Below are 27350 nucleotides of genomic sequence, written 5' to 3'. Positions count from 1 at the left end.
CTGTTAAAACAATACAATTTTCACAGCCAGATGTAAACAAACAACCATTGGTGAATATGTTACTTTGATTTCAACACTGTTATTGGCGGCAGACTAGCTAATAGGCTTGCAAAACAAAATATTCATTTCAATGTTCTCCAGATCTTTACATTCAGATCTCCTGAATTTACTTGATTCGCTATATCAAACTCTCTCTCTGCCCCTATTACTAGGGCTCTATAAAATCTGTGTTGTGGAAAACGTGGACAGAATCACAGAATCCAGACGGAATTCAACCATATTCAAAAATGTAGTGAACTTAACAGGAAATCAACTAAATATATTGAATTTACTAGAAAATGCATGAACTTGCCCAAGATTCTCAAAAGACATTAACAAAACGCATCAGTGAATCGTATTTCCCTTAAACATTCGGAAGAGACACTGAAACACCCAAAAATCTAACGGGACAAAAAGTACGTGAGGATGTTTGTTGGTGGTCTGGAGGTGTGCTGTGCTCTCTGTCCAGACGTCTGAGAATGTAGAATCATTATGAGTAAACTACATATGCTTCTCTGCATCTCTGCTAATCTGGGTATGCAACTGAAAGGAATGTGAGGCTTCTTCAGTACATTTAGTAAATGCTTGCTTTTCTAAAGTCTACCAACCTAGCCAGCAGGCATGTCAGCGAAAATGGTTAGACGAGCTAACTACGCTAACTTGATTAATAGCCTGAAATGACTTCTTGGTAGCTAGTTATGAGGTTGGGAGATTGACAACCTATCTAAAGTCTACTTCATAAAATTACTATGCGTCTAGTATTATAGAGAAACAACAACTCTTTTTTTTTTAAATGACAGGACAAATCTGAGGGGGCAAATGGCCCTGAGCCCCCTATGGGCATGATGCTTCTGGGGGCAACAACACAGGAATGCCCCTGTATTTATGTGCGTGTTTGTCTACCACTTTAAGTAGCTGTTAGCGATAATGCTAATGTAGGTTCCAAAAACCCTTCTCAATTAAATGTTAACTACAAATTAGCCTGTGCCTACCTGGCAGAATCATACTGTTTCATGATTATTTCCATCCAGTGGCCATTTGTTTTGCAAACATCACTAACCAGTCTCTGGCTGGTTCCCAGTTCAATTAAAGGGTAACTATACCCCCCCAAAATTGTAATTTCTTAGATTTTTCCCAGACCTCAAAAGTGGTCTCCTGATGTAGTTGTTGTGGACATCCAATTTTGTGCACCAGAGAGAGGCAGAAAGACAGAGGTAAATCACAATAAGTAAAATAAATGGAGCTAGCTAACGAGCAGATTTACATCAATGATCAGCTAATAGCCCATCCTCTTTTCCCAAATGTTTTACATTTTGAACACCTGCCCCCCTGAAAGGTCTGTGCACGGCCTTGCTTAGTACATTGCCACAGAATTGTCTCATGCTAACCCAAAAGCAGCTATCTAGCTAGAATATTAATAGGCAGGCATTTATTTTAATGTTTCTTTATGTTCTACAATCAACCCAAGTGCAGGTGGAAATCTGCTATCAATGTAACTACCTTGCTCAGTTACATGGCTGCCCATCCACATCGCTCTGACCAATGGATGTTTCTTCTCAACTATGAGTCTGGATTTGGCTCCCTCCCCAAAGATTTCTAGAATGCGAACACACTCTGACCATTCTGATTGGTCCCAAGAAACCAATGGGTTGGGCCAGAGCCTGTGATGACATTATCAACTTTGATACTCTGATCGGTTAGATTTGTTAAAGACCATCCAATCACTGATTCATTTGTTTTGTACAATGTCCCTCATTTCGAATTCACACAAACAACTTATAGGATGGCAATTTCAGACTGAATGTACATAGGTATCGATAGAGCAGAGAAATCCAAATTTTCTTAGGGCACCTTGGATCACTTAATAATCATGACGTTGCTAAAATAGCTGCAGCGGATTTATTTCTGCTTGGGAAGAAGCAACAGGTGTCTCTCATCCATGTAAACATGCCATGGATAGTAGATCTGTAATTACCCAGACCAGGGCAATGGGAGAGAGGTCAAGGGGGCCCAACAACAATATTTCCCCCTCACGAAAGATCTGCCTGTCTGGATGACATCCAGGATCCAGACACCTTCTAGTGTATTGTAATGCACAGTGCCTCAGAGCTGGCTAGGACTGATCGCTCAGAGAATAAAGAACAACATTGCTAGTGAACAGTATGATACTTTCAGTGGGGCATGGGAACCAAAACTCCCCATTGGTCAGAACAAAGGGCACATATACAGCATGTGCTTCATAACATTCGTAAACAATAATATGCTGAACATTCCACAACAGGCGATCAGAGGGCAAAGTGGGCCATTACCATTATTCTTTACATCAGACCTGCCCAACCCTGTTCCTGGAGAGCTACCCTCCTGAAGGTTTTCGCTCCATCTCCAGTAGTAACTAACCTGACTCTAATTAACCTGACACTAACCTGACATCTAATTATTAGAATCAGGTGCGCTAGATTAGAGTTGGTGCGAAAACCTTCAGGATGTTAGCTCTCCATGAGCAGGGTTGACCAGGCCTGCTTTACATCATATGTATTCAATCCTTTCAGATCTACATGAGTGCCTAGGGGGTAGGGGTTAATGGTCAATTTGGGACTGGCTTTTAGCCATCATCCCATTATTGAGCAGCTGTAATGATTTACAGACCCCTGTCAAGTGACAAAGTGACAGTCAGAAAACATCCTTAACAGTCCTGTTCAGAAACAACAACTACCCCCTAGTGTAGGTCTGAAAGAATTGGACTGGTTTAAACAGTTAATTCAACATGACCACAATACCAACAAGCCTATCAAAAGGGCACGCTAGCTTTCAAAACGGTGTAGCTAGCTACTAGTTCCAGCCTCCACTTCTAGATGCCCTTGAGATTCCCCAGTGTCCGTGGGGCCCCGTGCTGCGAGCCAGACTGACTGAAAAGCATGCACAGTCTGTGTGTTACACTCAACAGTTCAAACATCCAACCATGATGAATAGCCTAACCTTGGATGTTAGCCTGCATGGAGAATCCCCCGTTACGCTGTAGTGCTGAAGCTATCTGAATGTGACAAGGCTCTAAGAACACTAGTCTTGAGCATGCCTTGTTTTACTGCCTCCTTGTGCCCTTAAAACACATCTTGAGGTCTGCACAATAAACACTAAAAGGTCCTACCTTCCCTTCTCTCTGGTATGCCAGGGTGTCTTCTTGTTAGCCGGTGAAGTGTGCCGCCACCCTGGCCACAGGTAACCTTGTATTGTATTATTGACTATTAAAAAAAACTCCACATAGGCAGGAGCCTCTCCAGTCAACCACCTTCTGGACAGACCTGTACCAAATGTCAAGCCCGTCACTCTACAGTATCTAGCTGGCTAACAGCTGGTCATAGACTCTAGGGGTTGGGTTTATGACTGAGTATCTGAGAGGGGCAGTATTATGTGAGAGGGATGAACAAAGTATGTGTGTGTGTGTGTGTGTGTGTGTGTGTGTGTGTGTGTGTGTGTGTGTGTGTCCACATGCATATAAGACTGGCATATGAGGAATGCCTTCATCCAAGGAGAAAGCAAAGTGCTCTTTGGCAAGCATAATGAGAGACAGGAATGTAAATACAAATACAAATGTCCACAATGCCAACAAGGAGCAGAACTCTAGAAACATTTTCACTTGTCCAACAGTAATAAAACATGCAAATGTGCCATTTGAATCCATAATAGATACCTGGATCCCTCCTATGTTGTGCTACCATGATATGTCTATCCTGCATGACACCAACATGAAGGGAATTGACAGCTGGAGCCATTCCCATTTCAGCATGTTAGAACAGGCCCCCCTCCTCGGCTAGTCCAACTGAAAGAGTGTGCTCGCATAGGGCTGTTTGTCCATTTTGAGACGCCATAGCCTTACTCAAAATAGTCTGACTTAATCTAAGATAAAAAATCAAAATTTAAAGCATTTCTTGAGTTTTGCCATGGAGATCTTGGTAGCACAATTGTACATTCAGATTAAGACTTTGTTGAAGAATTCTTACTGTTGAGCAATCGACGAAGAGGGGGAGTAGTCTTTGGCTACAGACTTTGGGTTGCCTTGAGAGAAAAATGTTGTGTGCCTGAACAGCGTAAAAAACCCTTGTCGAAGTCCAAAACAGACAAAAACGTCACATTATTATCATTATATACGCACAAACTGTTCCGAACTGTTTCGTCTGGGAAACATGCAGACACCTTTAACCCTTGGACAATCAATACATCTAAAGACATGGTTTAATTAGGCACACATTGATTCCATGTTAGACGATTATTTGGCAAATTACTATGATTAATTGGCCTAGGGTGTTAGGTAGTGTGGATGTGGATTTGTGTGGTACACTAGCAAGTGTGTCAGACAATTGGTAAGCATGAAACATACATTAAGCTGCACCTCTTTTGCCTGGGGGTTCCATAGGAAGGATCTAGTACAGCTTCATACCAGTCTGGAGTATCAGGAGAGTCTAGGGTGGGAATACTGATTTAGGATCAGTTGTGTCTTTTAGATCATAATGTATAAGATTGTATAGACACAGGGGACATTCGCTCGTGTTCATATAGCGTCTCAAAGTGAGAGTGCTGATCCAGGATCACTTGAGCCTTTGATGTCTCTGCCTTGCCGGTTCCCCTCTTTCCACTGGGGTTTTCTTCCTCAAACCCTATTACAGGGGCTGAGTCACTGGTTTACTGGTGCTCTTAAATGCCGTCCCTAGGAGAGGTGCGTCACTTGAGTAGGAAGAATCACTGATGTGATCTTCCTGTCTGGGTTGGCGCTCCCCTCGGGTTCGTGCCGTGGGGAAGATCTTCGTGGGCTATACTCGGCCTTGTCTCAGAATAGTAAGTTGGTGGTTGAAGATATCCCTCTAGTGGTGTGGGGGCTGTGCTTTGGCAAAGTGGGTGGGGTTATATCCTGCCTGTTTGGCCCTGTCTGGGGTATCGTCGGACGGTGCCACAGTGTCTCCCGACCCCTCCTGTCTCAGCCTCCAGTATTTATGCTGCAATAGTTTATGTGTCGGGGGACGAAGGTCAGTCTGTTAAGTCTGGAGTATTTCTCCTGTCTTATCCAGTGTCCTATGAGAATTTAAGTATGATCTCTCTAATTCTCTAGTAGGACTTGATCCTTAGGACCATGCCTCAGGACTACCTGGCCTGATGACTCCTTGCTGTCCCCAGTCCACCTGGTCGTGCTGCTGCTCCAGTTTCAACTGTTCTGCCTGAGGCTATGGAACACTGACCTGTTCACCGGACGTGCTACCCTGTCCCAGACCTGCTGTTTTCAACTCTCTAGAGACAGCAGGTGCGGTAGAGATACTCTGAATGATCGGCTATGAAAAGCCAACTGACATTTACTCCTGAGGTGCTGACCTGTTGCACCCTCGACAACCACTGTGAGTATTATTATCTGACCCTGCTGGTAATCTATGAACATTTGAACATTTTGGCCATGTTCTGTTATAATCTCCACCGGGTACAGGCAGAAGAGGACTGGCCACCCCACATAGCCTGGTTCCTCTCTAGGTTTCTTCCTAGGTTCTGGCCTTTCTAGGGAGTTTTTCCTAGCCACCATGCTTCTACACCTGCATTGCTTGCTGTTTGGGGTTTTAGGCTGCGTTTCTGTACAGCACTTTGTGACATCAGCTGAGGTAAGAAGGGCTTTATAAATACATTTGATTGATTGATATAATGAATACGTTTCAACTTTATACATGTATATGTTCTTCACATACACAGATGTAAAACAGTATAGTGAAATCCTTACCTGGAGAGCTCTTTCCCAACAATACAATGGTAAGAATGATAATACTATACAATGAGTATACAAAAACAATCTATGGACAGCAGTGTAATGGAGTAATGTATCTAATCAATAATCACTTCAGCAGCAGATTAAGTTGTGTCTGAGTGGGTAGAGACCTGTGGATGGGAATAGAGTAAGTGTGGATAGGCTGTGGGAGAGGGAGAGCATAGTTGTTAGCCATTTAACAGTCTTATGACCAGGGGATAAGAGTCTGTTTATCTGAGCCTTAATATTGTTGCACTGGTACCGGCCTACCGGACAGGAGCAGGGAGAACAGTCCATGTCTCGGCTGGCTGGAGTCTTTGGACATTTTTCGGACCTTTCTCAGACCGCCTGGCATGAACGTCCTGGATGGCTGAATAAGATCATATGGACACTTGAAAAATACTGCACTCACACTCTGAGATGCTTGAGGAATACAAGCCAAGGTCCCCCATGTCTATGAAATCTCATACATTATGATCTAAAATACAAAACTGATCCTAGATAAGTTTTCCCACTCTGAAATGCAGGTCCCGGTTAAAAAGTACTAAAAGTTGTCATTACATTGTGATAATGGCCACTGTAAGTCAGTATTCAGGCTAACACAAAGTAAGCCTGACAAAAACGGTGCCAGACGTTCAGCTGAGAATGCTGATCTGTCATTCAATGGGCACTTCAATGGTAGGCAAGCCGATAACACAGCTCACTTGAGGCGATATCGCCCCACTCTAGTGAAACTATTAGCCGTCCTATCTGCTGATGTATGTGTCTATGTTTAGAGACTAGTGGGCTGCTGCAGAGACACTAGGATGGTTCACATTATAGAAAAACGGCCTCAAACAGACAGTGTTATGGTGGAGAAGACCTGGATCCGTTCAATTAGGTAGAACATTTAAAAAAAAACATTTTGGTTCAACTACCTGAGCAGTCTCACAGCCATTTGAAATCATTGACTGTTACAGAGATGGTGCATGTGATCTAGGCTGGGCAAAAGGCCAGCAGGCCAGGAATTAAAATAGCTACAAAATGCTGCTTTCCTCAATATATAGGCTTAGCTGGTTGAAGCTAAAGACTCTGATACAGACAAATATGTGAGCTTATTGTTACTTATTCAGAATTCAAGACACACTTAACCAGCATGGCTACCACAGCATTCTGCAGCGATACGCCATCCCAATTGGTTTGCGCATATTGGGACTAACATTTGTTTTTCAACAGGACAATGACCCAAAACACACCTCCAGGCTGTGTAAGGGCTATTTGACCAAGAAGGAAAGTGATTGAGTGCTGCATCAGATGACCTGGCCTCCACAATCACCCGACCTCAACCCAATTGAGATCATTTGGGATGAGTTGGACCGCAGAGTAAAGGAAAAGTAAACAACAAGTGCTCTGCATATGTGGGAACTCCTTCAAGACTGTTGGAAAAGCATTCCTCATGAAGCTGGTTGAGAGAATGCCAAGAGTGTGCAAAGGGTGGCTACTTTGAAGAATCTCAAATATATTTTGATTTGTTTAACACTTTTTTGTTTACTACATGATTCCATATGTGTTATTTCATAGTTTTGATGTCTTCACTATTATTCTACAATGTAGAAAATAGTGCAAATAAAGAAAACCCTTTGAATGAGTAGTTGAGTCCACACTTTTGACTGGTACATCTTCCGTCAAGATAGAACTGCCAAAGGGGGAGGAGTCGCAGTCTACTGCAGAGATAGCCTGCAAAGTAATGTCATACTTTCCAGGTCCATACCCAAACAGTTCGAACTACTAATTCTGAAAATTACTCTCTCCAGAAATAAGTCTCTCACTGTTGCCGCCTGCTACCGACCCCCCTCAGCTCCCAGCTGTGCCCTGGACACCATTTGTGAATTGATTGCCCCCCATCTAGCTTCTGAGTTTGTTCTGTTAGGTGACCTAAACTGGGATATTCTTAACACCCCGGCAGTCCTACAATCTAAGCTAGATGCCCTCAATCTCACACAAATCATCAAGGAACCCACCAGGTACAACCCTAACTCTGTAAGCAAGGGCACCCTCATAGACGTCATCCTGACCAACTGGCCCTCCAAATACACCTCCGCTGTCTTCAACCAGGATCTCAGCGACCACTGCCTCATTGCCTGTATCCGCTACGGTGCCGCAGTCAAACGACCACCCCTCATCACTGTCAAACGCTCCCTAAAACACTTCTGTGAGCAGGCCTTTCTAATCGACCTGGCCCGGGTATCCTGGAAGGATATTGACCTCATCCCGTCAGTTGAGGATGCCTGGTCATTCTTTAAGAGTAACTTCCTCACCATATTAGATAAGCATGCTCCGTTCAAAAAATGCAGAACTAAGAACAGATACAGCCCTTGGTTCACTCCAGACCTGACTGCCCTCGACCAGCACAAAAACATCCTGTGGCGGACTGCAATAGCATCGAACAGTCCCCGCGATATGCAACTGTTCAGGGAAGTCAGGAACCAATACACGCAGTCAGTCAGGAAAGCTAAGGCCAGCTTCTTCAGGCAGAAGTTTGCATCCTGTAGCTCCAACTCCAAAAAGTTCTGGGACACTGTGAAGTCCATGGAGAACAAGAGCACCTCCTCCCAGCTGCCCACTGCACTGAGGCTAGGGAACACGGTCACCACCGACAAATCCATGATTATCGAAAACTTCAACAAGCATTTCTCAACGGCTGGCCATGCCTTCCGCCTGGCTACTCCTACCTCGGCCAACAGCTCCGGCCCCCGCAGCTCCTCGCCCAAGCCTCTCCAGGTTCTCCTTTACCCAAATCCAGATAGCAGATGTTCTGAAAGAGCTGCAAAACCTGGACCCGTATAAATCAGCTGTGCTTGACAATCTGGACCCTCTATTTCTGAAACTATCCGCCGCCATTGTCGCAACCCCTATTACCAGCCTGTTCAACCTCTCTTTCATATCGTCTGAGATCCCCAAGGATTGGAAAGCTGCCGCAGTCATCCCCTCTTCAAAGGGGGAGACACCCTGGACCCAAACTGTTACAGACCTATATCCATTCTGCCCTGCCTATCTAAGGTCTTGAAAGCCAAGTCAACAAACAGGTCACTGACCATCTCGAATCCCACCGTACCTTCTCCGCTATGCAATCTGGTTTCCGAGCCGGTCACGGGTGCACCTCAGCCACACTCAAGGTACTAAACGACATCATAACCGCCATCGATAAAATACAGTACTGTGCAGCCGTCTTCATCGACCTTGCCAAGGCTTTCGACTCTGTCAATCACCATATTCTTATCGGCAGACTCAGTAGCCTCGGCTTTTCGGATGACTGCCTTGCCTGGCTCACCAATTACTTTGCAGACAGAGTTCAGTGTGTCAAATCGGAGGGCATGTTGTCCGGTCCTCTGGCAGTCTCTATGGGGGTGCCACAGGGTTCAATTCTCGGGCCGACTCTTTTCTCTGTGTATATCAATGATGTTGCTCTTGCTGCGGGCGATTCCCTGATCCACCTCTACGCAGACGACACCATTCTATACACTTTCGGCCCGTCATTGGACACTGTGCTATCTAACCTCCAATCGAGCTTCAATGCCATACAACACTCCTTCCGTGGCCTCCAACTGCTCTTAAACGCTAGTAAAACCAAATGCATGCTTTTCAACCGATCGCTGCCTGCACCCGCTTGCCCGACTAGCATCACCACACTGGATGGTTCCGACCTTGAATATGTGGACACCTATAAGTACCTAGGTGTCTGGCTAGACTGCAAACTCTCCTTCCAGACCCATATCAAACATCTCCAATCGAAAATCAAATCAAGAGTCAGCTTTCTATTCCGCAACAAAGCCTCCTTCACTCACGCTGCCAAGCTTACCTAGTAAAACTGACTATCCTACCGATCCTCGACTTCGGCGATGTCATCTACAAAATGGCTTCCAACACTCTTCTCAGCAAACTGGATGCAGTTTATCACAGTGCCATCCGTTTTGTCACTAAAGCACCTTATACTACCCACCACTGCGACTTGTATGCTCTAGTCGGCTGGCCCTCGCTACATATTCGCCGCCAGACCCACTGGCTCAGGTCATCTACAAGGCCATGCTAGGCAAAGCTCCGCCTTATCTCAGCTCACTGGTCACGATGGCAACACCCATCCGTAGCACGCGCTCCAGCAGGTGTATCTCATTGAGCATCCCCAAAGCCAACACCTCATTCGGCCGCCTTTCGTTCCAGTACTCTGCTGCCTGCGACTGGAACGATTTGCAAAAATCGCTGAAGTTGGAGACTTTTATCTCCCTCACCAACTTCAAACATCAGCTATCTGAGCAGCTAACCGATCGCTGCAGCTGTACATAATCTATTGGTAAATAGCCCACCCATTTTCACCTACCTCATCCCCACAGTTTTTATTTATTTACCTTTCTGCTCTTTTGCACACAAATATCTCTACCTGTACATGATCATCTGATCATTTATCACTCCAGTGTTAATCTGCAATATTGTAATTATTCGCCTACCTCCTCATGCCTTTTGCACACATTGTATATAGACTCCCCTTTTTTTCTCTACTGTGTTATTGACTTGTTAATTGTTTACTCAAATCAAATCAAATTTTATTTGTCACATACACATGGTTAGCAGATGTTAATGCGAGTGTAGCGAAATGCTTGTGCTTCTAGTTCCGACAATGCAGTGATAACCAACAAGTAATCTAACTAACAATTCCAAAACTACTGTCTTATACACAGTGTAAGGGGATAAAGAATATGTACATAAGGATATATGAATGAGTGATGGTACAGAGCAGCATACAGTAGATGGTATCGAGTACAGTATATACATATGAGATGAGTATGTAGACAAAGTAAACAAAGTGGCATAGTTAAAGTGGCTAGTGACATAAGAATGCAGTCGATGATCTAGAGTACAGTATATACATATGCATATGAGATGAATAATGTAGGGTAAGTAACATTATATAAGGTAGCATTGTTTAAAGTGGCTAGTGATATATTTACATAATTTCCCATCAATTCCCATAATTAAAGTGGCTGGAGTTGGGTCAGTGTCAATGACAGTGTGTTGGCAGCAGTCATTCAATGTTAATGGTGGCTGTTTAACAGTCTGATGGCCTTGAGGTAGAAGCTGTTTTTCAGTCTCTCGGTCCCAGCTTTGATGCACCTGTACTGACCTCGCCTTCTGGATGATAGCGGGGTGAACAGGCAGTGGTTCGGGTGGTTGATGTCCTTGATGATCTTTATGGCCTTCCTGTAACATCGGGTGGTGTAGGTGTCCTGGAGGGCAGGTAGTTTGCCCCGGTGATGCGTTGTGCAGACCTCACTACCCTCTGGAGAGCCTTACGGTTGAGGGCAGAGCAGTTGCCGTACCAGGCGGTGATACAGCCCGCCAGGATGCTCTCGATTGTGCATCTGTAGAAGTTTGTGAGTGCTTTTGGTGACAAGCCGAATTTCTTCAGCCTCCTGAGGTTGAAGAGGCGCTGCTGCGCCTTCTTCACGACGCTGTCAGAGTGAGTGGACCAATTCAGTTTGTCTGTGATGTGTATGCCGAGGAACTTAAAACTTGCTACCCTCTCCACTACTGATCCATCGATGTGGATAGGGGGTGTTCCCTCTGCTGTTTCCTGAAGTCCACAATCATCTCCTTAGTTTTGTTGACGTTGAGTGTGAGGTTATTTTCCTGACACCACACTCGAGGGCCCTCACCTCCTCCCTGTAGGCCGTCTCGTCGTTGTTGGTAATCAAGCCTACCACTGTTGTGTCGTCCGCAAACTTGATGATTGAGTTGGAGCGTGCATGGCCACGCAGTCGTGGGTGAACAGGGAGTACAGGAGAGGGCTCAGAACGCACCCTTGTGGGGCCCCCGTGTTGAGGATCAGCGGGGAGGAGATGTTGTTGCCTACCCTCACCACCTGGGGCGGCCCGTCAGGAAGTCCAGTACCCAGTTGCACAGGGCGGGGTCGAGACCCAGGGTCTCGAGCTTGATGACGAGCTTGGAGGGTACTATGGTGTTGAATGCCGAGCTGTAGTCGATGAACAGCATTCTCACATAGGTATTCCTCTTGTCCAGGTGGGTTAGGGCAGTGTGCAGTGTGGTTGAGATTGCATCGTCTGTGGACCTATTTGGGCGGTAAGCAAATTGGAGTGGGTCTAGGGTGTCAGGTAGGGTGGAGGTGATATGGTCCTTGACTAGTCTCTCAAAGCACTTCATGATGACGGAAGTGAGTGCTACGGGGCGGTAGTCGTTTAGCTCAGTTACCTTAGCTTTCTTGGGAACAGGAACAATGGTGGCCCTCTTGAAGCATGTGGGAACAGCAGACTGGTATAGGGATTGATTGAATATGTCCGTAAACACACTGGCCAGCTGGTCTGCGCATGCTCTGAGGGCGCGGCTGGGGATGCCGTCTGGGCCTGCAGCCTTGCGAGGGTTAACACGTTTAAATGTCTTACTCACCTTGGCTGCAGTGAAGGAGAGACCGCATGTTTTCGTTGCAGGCCGTGTCAGTGGCACTGTATTGTACTCCATGTGTAACTCTGTGTTGTCTGTTCACTCTGCTATGCTTTATCTTGGCCAGGTCGCAGTTGCAAATGAGAACCTGTTCTCAACTAGCCTACCTGGTTAAATAAAGGTGAAATTAATTTTTTTTTTTTTTATTTAAAAAATCTCTTAGGCTACTGTACAGTATATATCCTTATTGCCTAAATACAGTATCATTCTATTTTTTTATTGTACCTTTCTTTAACTAGGCAAGTCAGTTAAGAACTAAATCTTATTTACAATGACAGCCTACCCCGGGCAAACCCTAACGACTCTGGGCCAATTGTGCACCACCCTATGGGTATAATTGTGATGCTGTTCAACTGCATGTATGTTAATTGATAAACATACTATATTGACATAGAAAACTCATAATACCGAGGCCATGTGGTTTTCAACTAAATTCACTGCCCACCTCCCATTCTGCAGAACCAATAGGCTTGTGGAATGAAGTCATGCACCTGATGTCAATTTATCCTCTGCTATCCTACCATCAATTTCATGGCATGAGCCATAAAACAGAATAGCGAAGGCTGCATGGCATGAACAGATAGAAATTGGGGGAATAATTCAAGCGTTTTGTATTGATGGAAATATTACTAAGAATATTAGTAATAAGATTAAACTATTTTCGGTTAAACTATTTTCATATAAATCCGAATTTGCCCAATAATAACGTGATGGGATGTGCTTTCATTCAACAAATCACAGTCCTTTGTTCTATGCAAATTAGCATTCTTATCTGCATGTTGATATAGTGGCCGAAGTCATTGTCATAACGGTTTACCTTATAAGGTGGCAGAAAAGCACCGTTAAACTAATGACTCAAATATAAAACCGTCAAATGCAGCGCCAAGCCGCCTCCGTAGCAACCCATGATTCACCTGCATCGACACAGTGAATATCTTGCGATACACAGCGCTATCACCCGTCTGTAGCCTATGGATAACCTGCGTGGACCCTTAATGTTCGTTTACAAGGCTGCATGTCATCATCACGTCCTTTATTCCAGGTTAATATTAACCGTAAATAGGCTACTTTGATGACTGGATAAACGTAGTTCTGGGTGCTTGGGAGAAGCGGCGGCGACTCCTACCAATTTCCTTGAGTCAAGACGATGGCTAGTGGTCTTTATTGTTCTTTCCGAATAGCATAGCAACATTGTATGTATTTTTTTATATGGTCTTGGTCTGAACGTTTTTTCAATCGGATTTGACCGCTTACCTGTGCGTTTGGAGAGCTGTCCAGTTGGAAACCGGAGGAAAGGCTTGCAGTCAAATTGGGGAGCAATCGCGATGATGCTTCATATTGAAAACGCGCTGCTAGTATGTAGCCAGCTACCTAACAGAATGATGCTTTAACCACGTGACCAATGAAAGCAACCTTCCCCAAGCATCTGGGCCAAAACAGAATAGTCCACTTCTAGTAATAGTAGTAAAATCATTATTTTGTGAATATCGCTAGCTGCAACAGAATACCATTGTGGATACCATTTTTATGGTTCTGTGTCCAGTGTGAAATAAGTTAGAAGTAGTTTCACAAGCCAATGCCAACAAACTCAATGACCGGACGTTTGCAGGAACAGATAGCAGGTTAGCTGTTCCTGTTCATCCGAATCTGGGGGAGTAGATAAAGGGCTTCATTGCAAAGTCTCGGACTATCCCTTTAATATGGAGCAGAAACAGTCATTGGAGCTAATTACAGGGGGTTTTCTGTATAGGAAAATTCTTAGGTGGGCCTTCTAAGTGGCAATTTTTGGGATGAAAAAAACAGTTTGTCAACTTAAAAAGCATGCAGAAAAGATGTTGAACGAAATATATTTTAAATAATACGATATTTGACAACTAATAGTCAAATTAAAGCTAGACAGTCAGGGAATCGAAAATCCATAACATGCATTTAATTACTTCATAACTGCAAAATTGTCTCTCAGCTCCATGCCAAACTGTGTAGAATTGCTGGAAATGTATGCTACCAAGATAGCTTTCTAGCTAATAGACTATGTTAGAGTTAATACTTTGTCTTCCAATGCAAACACATTGCGTGGCTGGTTTGCCTGGGTGGAGGTCCCTGGGCAGAGCTGCTCATGTACAGAGACTAACAGTACGCCTTCATCTCTGTTTTTCCTTCAGCTTTTCACACATTTTAAAAAGCTAATTGATGAGACTTAATTATATTAATTATAATTATATTAATTATAAGTAATTATATGAATTGGTATAAGGTCTGGTAAGGACTGTTATGTAGCATGTTTGAATCTATAAGATATTGATTTCTACTTTATCATAGCTGCCTGTAATTATCATGTAAGACTACAGTGTAAAATAGAAAATGCATATTTTTTACACAGAGGTCTGTGTAAAAGTACATAGGGTTTACGGTTTAGAGGTCGACTTGGATTTGGGCCAGAATGTAGAGTAGAGAGGCAGGGCAGGCTGTTTCAGAGTTAGCAATACACACTTTGCTCACTAGGTGGGATACTGAGACCAGATATAAAAAAGTAGTTAAGTTATTTCACAATTCTGAGGCAAATGCCAAACATTCTATAACATGTTTAACTAGTCACATAAAATAAAAACTTCAAGAACTTTCTTTCAATACTGAAATAATGTGAAATGAACAACCACCAAACCAGGCAAAAACAAACAGGATAGGATTCTTTAAGGAGTGTTAAGCCAACAGATGAAGAGACTACATTTCCCTCTTTATCAATGAAACTATCGATTTCATTTATTTTCATGTTCTTCCATTTGCAGACAGCAAGTTGTGACCCAGGATCCTGGAATGTCAACGCCTAGATGGAGGCCATGGTGTCGGCCTAATTATAAACAGGGGGAGGAGGGGGACTCCATCACTGTGACGGGTGGAAATCTGGAAGACAGATTGTCTGAAGTTGCTGAAGTGTGTCACTGCTACAAACAGAGCCAAGATGGAGGAGCAGGCTAGGAGAAAAGGCTCTACCAGGGTCGTGTTCAATAGGGCACACCATAGAACACACCGTTGCGAAACGTTTTGGGAACAGAAAACTCAAATGTGTGTTTCTTATTGGAAGAGTTCAGGAGCTTTCACTTCAAACCATTTTCTTCCTACTGGACAACACCCATGGCAAGACTGCGTAAAAACAAAGATAGAGTCCACTTTTTTCATCAGTTAATTAAAGGTTAATAAAAGCTCATGTTGAATTTTATTCTTGTTCCCTTGTGGAAAATAAAATGGCAGTGAGGTTGAATCCAGTTCCAGACTGGCACCTAGAATGTGGTTTTAAACACAAATCCACAAGACTTCTGGATAAATGTTGACACTCCATCCCCCCTGTCTTGCGACGCCAGCCAAGTGAAGCTATGACGAGAGCCGTTTTCAAACAAAACGTTCCTAGCAGCGTCAAACGACACAGGGGTGGGGGTTGGGGAATAGTTGTGGAAGAATCCTATTGGTATTCACCAAGTGCCTTACATGGGTGATACAATATACAATATAAGGTACAATATCAAGTTTGGAGGAGCCGTTATAGTACAAACATCAAACATACTGTATTGTAGATATATACTGTAGATTACGTATACATTTTTAATTTATGCCTTGGCTTTTAATTTTACAATGTTCCTCAGCTTTGGTAGCCTTTCATGCAAACCTTAACCAATGCTAAAGGTACACACAATTAAAGTTGAGTTTCATTTCATAGGAAAGTGTAAACACTCCAGAAGTGATCAGCATGAACAATTTGTCCAGTCCACAGACAGTCCCCCCCCCTACATAGTCATTCAGATGGTCTTTCTCAGTAGTCCTGTGGGCTATAAGTATCCGTTGTCTCCCAGTCTCCTAGATAGTGGCCTAGGCATTGTGGTTGTGCCCTAGGGGCTAGGCTGTTTCTTCAGTGATTAGAGACCTAGCTCCCATAGGAGAGCACTGCTTAAAGACCACTGGGAAGACTAGTGTAGAGAACTGTTAAGAGGAGAGCACTGCTTGAAGACCACTGGGAAGACTAGTGTAGAGAACTGTTAAGAGGAGAGCACTGCTTGAAGACTTAGTTCTTCCTGGCATATTGTCAAATCGAGCAGGATATGTAAACAAGGGATATTTCAGACCGGTTTGCACCAAAGAAGACACATTTCACCTTTTTAATGTGACTGATAAAGAATCTGAATCTGACTAGTGACTATATGAATCAAGCCCACAGAAAGTGAAGAGATGACCCTGCAGAGTCTCAGACATGACCACAGAGCGCCTTTGTGCCCTCATGAAATGCATCTATTGTGCAATGAGTACTGCCTCGAACAATTAGCTGAAGCACTATCTCCAAATACTGAATACTGTGGCTTCAGTGTAAAGAATCTCTGCTGCTTCCTGGGAGAATTGTGAAAGAACAACGTACAGTATGTGCCCGTTTTTGTTTGTCTGTTATGCAGCTTTTCTCATTTTAAAATGTACATAGATATTTGTTTTAAAATATAAAACTGCAAAAATTCAATGAAAGAAATGATCGATTTCAAACTAGTGGGCAAACTCAGATATGTTCAAAATAAAACACTTTCTCAAAAAGTGTAAATTCTTTTGAAAAATGGAATCGTATTAAACATGCTGTCTTTTAATGCAAAGATTGTTGCTTTTTTAGCGTTTTTCTTCAGAGTATAACGCAGCACATGTGCTGGAACAGAACATACAGCGAGGCCAAGGCAGACATTTTGAAAGAAAGTTGGCAGGAGAAAAGCTGCAAATGTGCAGATGATGAAAAACATGGCCCTTGAGATCCCAGTTCACGGGAACTAAATATTTAAAAGAACAGTTCTGGGGCAGAAGATGAATGCATTGTTGAAGCAGTTGAATCGTACATGTACGTATGTTAGGAGATGGAACAATGATCATTTTCCTATGTATGGTAAGTAACTGAACTTACTTATCACAATATATTAATAGATTGACTTCGTGGAATCAAAAGTTTAAATCCGAATGTGTAAACTTGAAGCCAATCCAAACGTACAAGTACACAAGAGCACACACACAAACGCAGTAGGTGGAGTCAGATTTTAGTTTTGTTTTAGAGAAGGATAGCCATTTGAGGAGAGAGGAACAACCAAGGTTTCCTTCCAAAAAACCCTGTCTGAAAATTGCACAATTATATCATATTTCCAACAGTGCCTTGCACATTTAAGTATAGTAATTGAGACCTTGTTGACTAGAGAAGCCCAAACAAATACTTAAGAAGCTCCGTAACAATAGGGACAGACTTAAACAGACAGAGAAGACGGTTCAACCAGCCGCTCAAAGCAGGGAGCTGAACAGTAGAGGAACCGCAAACAAGACATCCGACTTCACAAACAACATCTGCACAGCCTCCACACCCACAAAGACCCCAAGGAGTAGATACATTTCAGGAGTCCTAGTAACACTCTGGAACAGAATGTACTCTGTTCTTTTCTGGCCTGAGCTTCCTACAAGAGAGAAGATTGAAGACTGGTTCTGGTCATTGAATCCCGACAGCCATGATAGCAAACTACAGAAATGGAGCCTGGAACATAGCCAACCTTATGGAAACTGAAAGCAACTTATTTTCACTTGTAATTTATGCAAACCTACTTGGGTACTGGATCTGTCTTTGATCAAGATTGGAACCCACTGGGCACTGACGTCAGTTCAATGTCTAGTTTTGATTTAAAATTGGTTGCTTTGTCAACCAACATCAATTCAACGTGAAATCAACAAAAACATTTCCGTCATTGGATTTAGGTTAAAGTTGTGTGAAAACAAGATGTAATTCCCTTACGTTGATGACTTTTTCAAATCCAATCAGTTTTCCACATTGATTCAAAGTCATCACATTGAATGATTTGGTTGAAATAACATGGAAACAATGTTGATTCAAACTGTTTTTGTCCAGTGGGACATCGTCTTAAAGAAGACACAGGAAATAACAAATTATTCACATTGGCTGCAAGTACCAAAAGGTGCTAGATAATACCAAAAGGTGCTACATAATACCAAAAGGTGCTACATAATACCAAAACAGAGTCAGTTGTTAAAAAAAGCAACCCCAGCATGAGGGGGGGCATGTGAGCCATATATCAAGGTGTCAGTCTTATTGTGGCCTGACATATCCCTAGTTCTCTTTAACGAGATGGCAGTATAAGGCCCTGACTGCTGGGTAAACAGATTCCCAGACATGTCTACACAGAGGAAAACTGGGACATGGAGCAAGAAGGACCTGGATAAACACTGGCAAACTGCACTAATTCTAACAGGTATTCATTCTGGCACGTATTCAGTTGGCACCATGAGAAAATAAATAAGAAAATAGAATTGAACGGGGAGGAACTACCTCAAGTTTCAAGTTTAACTTTCTTCAAGTTTCAAGTTTTTATTAGTCCGTGTGTATCAGACCATCTCAATAATATATCATGAGGAAATGTATGGTTTCTAAATTATTTTCTCAAAGTCGCTACTGACTTTCTGTGTCTTTAAACTACACGGTACTACTAAATTCTTCATGTTTTGATTGGATTCTGCCAATTATGCTTTTGGTTGAACATGTCCTTAGAGGCCGTGGTTTGTGAAGGGGAAAAACTGCAAAGTTGCGCAAGACTTGTAAGGAGAACGGAGCAATAACTCCTCTCATTCTCTCTCTCTCTCCTCTCTCTTCTTAACAAACCCTCAATTATGTGAGCTAACTTGTAACAACTAAAGAAGTACAGTCACATTTAACATGGTAAATTCATGAGCACATATAATGTTGCCCCATGATAAAGGGGGACATGACAGAAAAAGTAAAGCACTAATCTCAAGAAAAGTACATTTTAATGGCGTCACCATTAATTTATGTTAATTCGGAGTGTAGAATGACCTTCTTGATCCAAATCAGTCAGGTTTCAAGACTAGTCATTCAACTGAGACTGCTCTTCTCTGTATCGCGGAGGCGCTCCGCACTGCTAAAGCTAACTCTCTCTCCTCTGCTCTCATCCTTCTAGACCTATCGGCTGCCTTCGATACTGTGAACCATCAGATCCTACCTCTCCACCCTCTCCGAAGTTCTGTTGGGCATCTCCGGCGCAGAGTCTCCATGTTTGGATTGCATCCTACCTGACAGGTCGCTCCTACCAGGTGGTGTGGCGAGAATCCGTCTCCACACCACGTGCTCTCACCACTGGTGTCCCCAGGGCTCTGTTCAAAGGCCCTCTCCTAAGAAGAAATTCTCGATTAGACAAACAAAGTCACTTACATTTAAGTCATTTGCGGCAGTGCGCTCTTATCCAGAAGCGTACTTACAAATATGGTGCATTCACCTTAAACTTGACCTCCAGTGGAACAGTAGTGCAGCTAAATCTTTTCAGGGGAGATTTTAGTTTTGGGGTGCCATTTGAGGGATTACTTTATCCTATCCTAGGTATTCCTTAAAGAGGTGGGGTTTCAGGTGTCTCCGGAAGGTGGTGATTGACTCAGCTGTCCTGGCGTCGTGAGGGCAAACAAGTTTGTTCCACCATCTGCACAGGCCACACCCACAAAGACCCGAACAGATTTTGACTGGGCTGAACGGGAACTGTTCTTTTTACTTCCTCAGTGGTAGACTGGTTCTGGTCATTGAATCCCGACAGCATGGCCAGAAAGAGTGGATGAACGCATTTGCCCTTGTTTGGGTGTACTGGGCCTGATCAGAGCCTGGAGGTAGTTCAATGTCTAGTTTTGGTGCCGTTCCCCTCACAGCTCCGAAATCAACAAAAACAGCACCATGGTCTTGTTAAAGCGGATGAAAACAAGATGTAATTCAACTGGAAGCCAGTGGAGGGATTCGGAGGAGCATTGAATGACGTGAAGAGAACTTGGGAAGGTTGAAAACTGTTTTTGTCCAGTGGGACATCGGCGTTCTGGATAACAAGTTATTCACAGGGGTTTAATGGCACAGGCAAAAGGAGCCCAGCCAACAACAGAGTCAGTTGCAGTAATCCAGAGGGGGAGATGACAAGTGTCCTGGATTGGGCCTGACGCCTAGCTTCCTGTGATGGCAGGACTGCTGGGTAAACTCTGCTGGGATGTTGATAAACATGAACCTACAGGATTCGGGCCACCGCCTTGATGTTAGCTGACGACAGGGTGTTGTCCAGGATCACGCCAAGGTTCTTAGCGCTCTGGGAGGAGGACACAATAGTTGTCAACCGTGATGGCGAGATCATTTTCGGGCAGTCCTTCCCCGGGACTTTCTGTGCAGCTCCGTCTTACTAAAGGTTCATGTTTTGAGGTGGTGATCCGTCATCCACACGGATATGTCTGCCAGACATGCAGTGATGCGAAGGGGCCACCTGGTCATCAGAAGGGGGAAAGGAGAATAATTAATTGTGTGTCGTCTGCTTAGCAAACCATGTGAGGTTATGACAGAGCCAAGTGACTTGTAACAACTAAAGAAGTACAGTCACAGAGCCCTGGGGTAAACCATGAGCACATTAATGTTGCCCCTGATAAAGGGGGACTGTCAGGTAAGCACTAATCTCAAGCGTAATGGCGTCACCATTAATTTATGTTAACTCGGAGTAGAGAGAGAGGATCTGATGGTTCAAATCAGTCAGCAAGACTAGTCTTCAACTGAGATGCTCTTCTCTGTATCGCGGAGGCGCTCCGCACTGCTAAGAGCAGTCTCAGTTCCTCTGCTCTCATCCTTCTAGACCTGATCGGCTCAAGAAGGTCATTCTGAGAGAACCATCAGCCTCCTGGCCACCGTTCCGAGTTTGGCAGAGCGGCCCACGCTTGAGAAGGGATACCTGTGAGTTGTTGACATCAGGTGGTGTGGCAGAATCCGTCTGACCACTGGTGTCCCCAGGGCTCTGTTCTAGAAATCTCCTATTCTCGGATACACCAAGTCACTTGGCTCTGTCATAACCTCACATGGTCTCTCCTATCATTGCTATGCAGACGACACACAATTAATCTTCTCCTTTCCCCCTCTGATGATCAGGTGGCGAATCGCATCTCTGCATGTCTGGCAGACATATCAGTGTGGATGACGGATCACCACCTCAAGCTGAACCTCGGCAAGACGGAGCTGCTCTTCCTCCCGGGGAAGGACTGCCCGTTCCATGATCTCGCCATCACGGTTGACAACTCCATTGTGTCCTCCTCCCAGAGCGCTAAGAACCTTGGCGTGATCCTGGACAACACCCTGTCGTTCTCAACTAACATCAAGGCGGTGGCCCGTTCCTGTAGGTTCATGCTCTACAACATCCGCAGAGTACGACCCTGCCTCACACAGGAAGCGGCGCAGGTCCTAATCCAGGCACTCGTCATCTCCCGTCTGGATTACTGCAACTCGCTGTTGGCTGGGCTCCCTGCCTGTGCCATTAAACCCCTACAACTCATCCAGAACGCCGCAGCCCGTCTGGTGTTCAACCTTCCCAAGTTCTCTCACGTCACCCCGCTCCTCCGCTCTCTCCACTGGCTTCCAGTTGAAGCTCGCATCCGCTACAAGACCATGGTGCTTGCCTACGGAGCTGTGAGGGGAACGGCACCTCAGTACCTCCAGGCTCTGATCAGGCCCTACACCCAAACAAGGGCACTGCGTTCATCCACCTCTGGCCTGCTCGCCTCCCTACCACTGAGGAAGTACAGTTCCCGCTCAGCCCAGTCAAAACTGTTCGCTGCTCTGGCCCCCCAATGGTGGAACAAACTCCCTCACGACGCCAGGACAGCGGAGTCAATCACCACCTTCCGGAGACACCTGAAACCCCACCTCTTTAAGGAATACCTAGGATAGGATAAAGTAATCCCTCTCACCCCCCTTAAAAGATTTAGATGCACTACTGTTCCACTGGATGTCATAAGGTGAATGCACCAATTTGTAAGTCGCTCTGGATAAGAGCGTCTGCTAAATGACTTAAATGTAATGTAAATGTAGAAAAGTCACCAGAGCTGCACTCCAAAAAATGCAATGCAACATTCAATTAAATGTTCAGAATCAGAATTATTAGGACTAGGCCCCTTTTTTCTCAATTTCCGCCTGAATGACGTGCCCAAAGTAAACTGCCTGTAGCTCAGGCCCTGAAGCCAGGATATGCATATAATTGGTACCATTGGAAAGAAAGCTTTTTAGGTTTGTAGAAATGTTAAAATAACATAGGAGAATCTAACACAATAGATATGGTAGGAGAAAATCCAAAGAAAAACCAACCAGATTTTTTTGAGACAGAGACCATCCTTTTAGAAAGGCAAGTAAATAGTCATATTGAAAATTAGCTGCCTGGATGCAATTCCTATAGCTTCACAGGGTGTCAGCAGTCTATGTTCAAGGTTTCAGGCATGTAACTTCAAAGACAAATAAGAAATATCAGTTTTAGTACAGGGACACCGTCTTGGAAATTCATGTTTGCGCGCACCATGAAGACAGTACACACCTGCTACAATCGGTTTCCTATTGAACATTCTTCTTTCTGTAAGAAATATTATAGTTTGATTATACTTTAGGGTATATTTTAGGGTATATGAGGAGTAAATGGAAACCTATTTTGACTTGTTGAAACAAAGTTTAGGGGTAGATTTTTGGATTCCTTTCTCTGCATGTTGAACGAGTGGATTACTCAAATCAATGACGCCAACTAAACAGATTTTTGGGATTTAAAGAAGAATTGTATCTAACAAAACGACACTACATGTTATAGCTGCTACCCTTTGGATGACAAATCAGAGGAAGTTTTTCAAAGAGTAAGTGAATATTTAATCGTTATTTGTGAATGTATAAAACCTGTGCCAGTGGAAAAATATTTTGACGTGGGGCGCCATCCTCAAACAATCACATGGCATGCTTTCGCTGTAAAAGCTACTATAAATTGGACAGTGCAGTTAGATTAACAAGAATTTAAGCTTTCATATAAGACACTTATGTGTACCTGTTTAATGTTTAATGTCCATAATATTTATTTGAATTGTGCGCACTCCAGTTTCACCGGAAGTTGTCCCGCTAGCGGGACGCCTAGCCCTAAACATAATGCAACATTCAATTAAATGGAACAGGGCTGTTCAGAAGGACCAGTTAAAAAACATAATGCAACGTTCAATTAAATGGAACAGGGCTGTTCAGAAGGACCAGTTAAAAAACATAATGCAACGTTCAATTAAATGGAACAGGGCTGTTCAGAACGACCAGTTAAAAAACATAATGCAACGTTCAATTAAATGGAACAGGGCTGTTCAGAACGACCTGTTAAAAAATGTAATGCGACATACAATTAAGTGGAAACTGTTCCGAACGACCTGTTGAACAACGTGGAGAGGTTGTGTTGTGGGTTCAAAATGCACTGCTGCCCTTCAAAATACGTCCCTCATAGCTTCAAGCCCCACCCATCAAACAGAGCAAACATAGGTGTGTGTGTGTGGGCCCAGCCTAGTCTCTCTACTTTTAATTGTCAACGGGCACTAGTACAGTGAAATGCCTTTCTTGCTTGCTCCTTCCCAACAATGTAGTGATCAATATCAGTAGTGATCAATATCAGTAGTAATCAATATCAGCAGTAATCAATATCAGCAGTAATCAATAGCAGTAGTAATCAATAGCAGTAGTAATCAATAGCAGTAGTACTATAAAATATATATATAAGTCAAGTAGAACAAAAATACACAAGAAATAGATATAAGAAGAACAGGAGATTGAAAGTAAGCTGTATACAGGGACAGTTACAGGGTGAGTAGCTATATACAGGGACAGTTCCAGGGTCAGTAGCTATATACAGGGACAGTTCCAGGGTCAGTAGCTATATACAGGGACAGTTCTAGGGTCAGTAGCTATATACAGGGACAGTTCCAGGGTGAGTAGCTATATACAGGGACAGTTCCAGGGTGAGTAGCTATATACAGGGACAGTTCCAGGGTCAGTAGCTGTATACAGGGACAGTTCCAGTGTCAGTAGCTATATACAGGGGCAGTTCCAGGGTCAGTAGCTATATACAGGGATAGTTCCAGTGTCAGTAGCTATATACAGGGGCAGTTCCAGGGTCAGTAGCTATATACAGGGACAGTTCCAGGGTCAGTAGCTATATACAGGGGCAGTTCCAGGGTCAGTAGCTATGTGTAGCAGCTCATTTTATAGCTAATATTGTTAGGAAGTAAGTAAGCATTTCACTGTTAGTCTACACCTGTTGTTTTTTACGAAGCATGTGACGAATAGAATTTTGATTTGATTTTGATTTAATATTGTATTTGTAGATCGACTGAGGTGAATGAAGCTGCAGCAACCAATGTGATAATGGCTGGGGTCATTTTGGCTTGGAATAGCGGAAACACGGTTACAACACGTCTGTAGTTTGACAAAACTACAAGTTGGTTAGAAGTACTGATTACTGAAAGCAAAGCAGCATTTTCAGAAGAAACATAAAACAAACGGGAAGACAAAAAATAGCAGGTGGTGCCAAGCACAGCTAGTTTAGAAGGGGAACAAGAAACACGCGGACCTGCTCAATCGCGAATGATTATTGCTGGCTATAGGCCTTTGGATTAGATAACACTATTTGGTAGAGGTAGACGGTCTGCCTAAGAAGAGAATGTATGACTGTTTTATAACTCTATAAAGGGCTTTGAGTCTAATCAATGGCTACTCACTGTGCACACACTTTGAATACTTTGAATAAGTCTAACTACACAGGTATGGGGGGGGGATGCAGACTCAAGGGGAAGGGATTGATGGAGCTAAATAAAAGCAAACATCAAATGGATGTCTCTAGGTACAGTACGTGAGCGCTGTGATTTTTATGATTCTGATTTGGATTCCGTGAACAACACCTCAGACCAATGACAAGACACTCACACAGACCTCTGCAGGCTGGCAGTCAGTAACACAGCAAACACATTCCCTGTAGCAACCACAGCCCCGGCAGTGTTATATAAATCACGTTGTGCTGAGTTGTCATTGCTCACCTATCAGCTCTTTGTAACGTAACCTTCCCTGAGGCTCTGCCTTCCTTCTCCATCCATCCGTTCATTCATCCGTCAATCAGCTCCACTGCAGCGGCAATCATGCTCAGTTTTAGGACTGGTTTACATACATTGTCTTTGTAGAGACATGCAGCAGCAGGCCTGTCTTGAGGGAGGATACTCTGAAGAAAGAGACATTTAGTGTTGACTTGGGAGTCAAGGGATGTCAAGGTGATTTTATTGAAACTTTTATTTTATTTATTTAACCTTTATTTAACTAGGCAAGTCATTTAAGAACATATTTTTTATTTACAATGATGACCTACCCCGGCGAAACACTAACCCGGACGACACTGAGCCAATTTAGCCTCGCCCTATGGACTCCCAATCACTGCCGGTTGTGATACAGCCTGGAATCGAACCAGGCTGCTTCTAGCACTGAGATGCAGTGATGACACTAGGAGATCTGGCGGTTCCAAATACCTCCCTAAAAAACATAATTTTTTTATTGAAAAAGTACACAGGAGTCGAGCTCAGAATGATGTTTTCACTGTTATTTATTTGATACTTTATTTGCTGCTTAAAATTCACAAAATGTAAGTCAGCCTGTGTTACCAGTAACTTTCCCATGTTCATTACTTTTTCGAAAGGAAAAAATAGAAATTGGTTCCTCCTGACTCACAGACCTCATTATGATAAACCTCACTGGAACATTCCATTATGGATAGTAGAATAGGATACCCCCCCCCCCCCATTCCCCTCACTCACTGGACACATGGGGGTGGCTAAATCATCTGTGGAAGCATCTGGATTAAACTTACTGGAGCGGCATGTTTTTTTCTTTCTTTCTCTACTGTGGAAAAAAGGAGCTCACTCACAGGGCCCTTCTATAAAAGTATGACCTCAGCTGCATGCACATTTGTTTTATACCTAGTGATTATTGTGGTGTTGTAGAAGAGTGTAAACCTTCTCCCCAGGAAATGTGGCTTGTCTTTCATTGTATTTAGGCCAACAACCTTTTTATTTATCAGCATTAAAATGAACCAAAATGTGTTTTTATACATCGTTTCAGAAATGTACAGTAAATGTGTGTAAACACATCCTAAATATGTGTTTGAGGCTATACAGTGATGTCGGAGGCTATACAATTAGATTGAGCCTAAGGTGTTTAGTGAGTAGAGATCCATCTCCTAGTGAAAGTTCCCAGGAACCGTGGAGTTTGGATTTGGCCTCATCATCAAATGTAAGGAGAGATGTGGCTTTATTACTCCAGTTCCGTAAAACCTTAAGATTTTCTCCATCCGTTTGCAGAATGCTTCCCCAACTTGTGGTCACTCAGGTTTGGAGGAACATGATGTGTGTCACTATGTCAAAAGAATCCAATTGCTCCAATTTCGACAGAATGAAAGAGCAGTGGTCTGTGTATGGGCTTCAATGGAAGCAAACCCCTCTTACTTCTGCCATTATTGAGGCAATAGGAATTGTATTTTTTTTTGTGTATGTGTTATTCAGTTGTGTAGTTAAGGATATAAGCAAGTATATGCCGTGTACTCAATAATTTTTTTGAGGGCATTGCGTATATCTACTTTTTAATCCCTACGGTGCCTGTCAAAGTAGTGTTGTAAAGGTATACACCGCATCATTTAATACGGCTGTTTGAACATGTCAGAATGTTTCGCTTAAAATGCTGATCAACTATTAGTCCTTCAAATTCTACATGCAGTAATGTGTACATACAAATGTTCCAAAATGCAATTTGCGGGAGAACACGGTTCTAAAATGCACATTGAGCGGTTTCATGGACAGAGATGGAAATATCTTTGAATTTTTTTTAAAGAGGGGAGATCTAAAGATGCAACAACTATCATGGGTTCCTATTCTGACTAGGATAATGCCTTTTGCTGTTAGACTATGAAAGAAAGTTCAAAGAAAACCAAACTCTTTAGAAAATAATTGCCTCCATGTTTCTACGATGGGATTTTGGCTATAGGCTACTTTGAAGCAAGGTAAGACACGCCTCATAATATCAGTGGTGGAAAAAGTACCCAACTGTCATACTTTAGTAAAAGTTTAGATACCTTATTAGAAAATGACTCAAGTAAATGTAAAAGTCACACAGTAATGTTCTACTTGAGTAAAA

The 27350-nt window shown here is 43.4% G+C and overlaps 1 protein-coding gene across 2 annotated transcripts in view; it reads right to left on the bottom strand.

The window, feature by feature from the left end:
- The window catches only part of LOC115113475 (anion exchange protein 3-like), a 136025-nt gene extending 122318 nt beyond the window's left edge, over positions 1-13707 (bottom strand). Inside the window, exon 1 of one of the 2 annotated variants that reach the window (XM_065015908.1) lies at positions 13559-13707. The gene's annotated coding sequence lies outside the window, so the exon portion shown is untranslated. Of the gene's footprint in view, positions 1-3184; positions 3334-13558 lie in introns of those variants that run through there. The other variant, XM_029641200.2, reaches the window with a different exon arrangement.
- Positions 13708-27350: the final 13643 nt, after the last annotated feature.

This window comes from Oncorhynchus nerka, linkage group LG3 (assembly GCF_034236695.1).
Source record: "Oncorhynchus nerka isolate Pitt River linkage group LG3, Oner_Uvic_2.0, whole genome shotgun sequence".
Lineage (NCBI taxonomy): Eukaryota > Metazoa > Chordata > Actinopteri > Salmoniformes > Salmonidae > Oncorhynchus > Oncorhynchus nerka.
The sequence above is the reverse complement of the archived record's forward strand: the minus strand, read 5'-3'. Positions and strand labels throughout refer to the sequence as shown.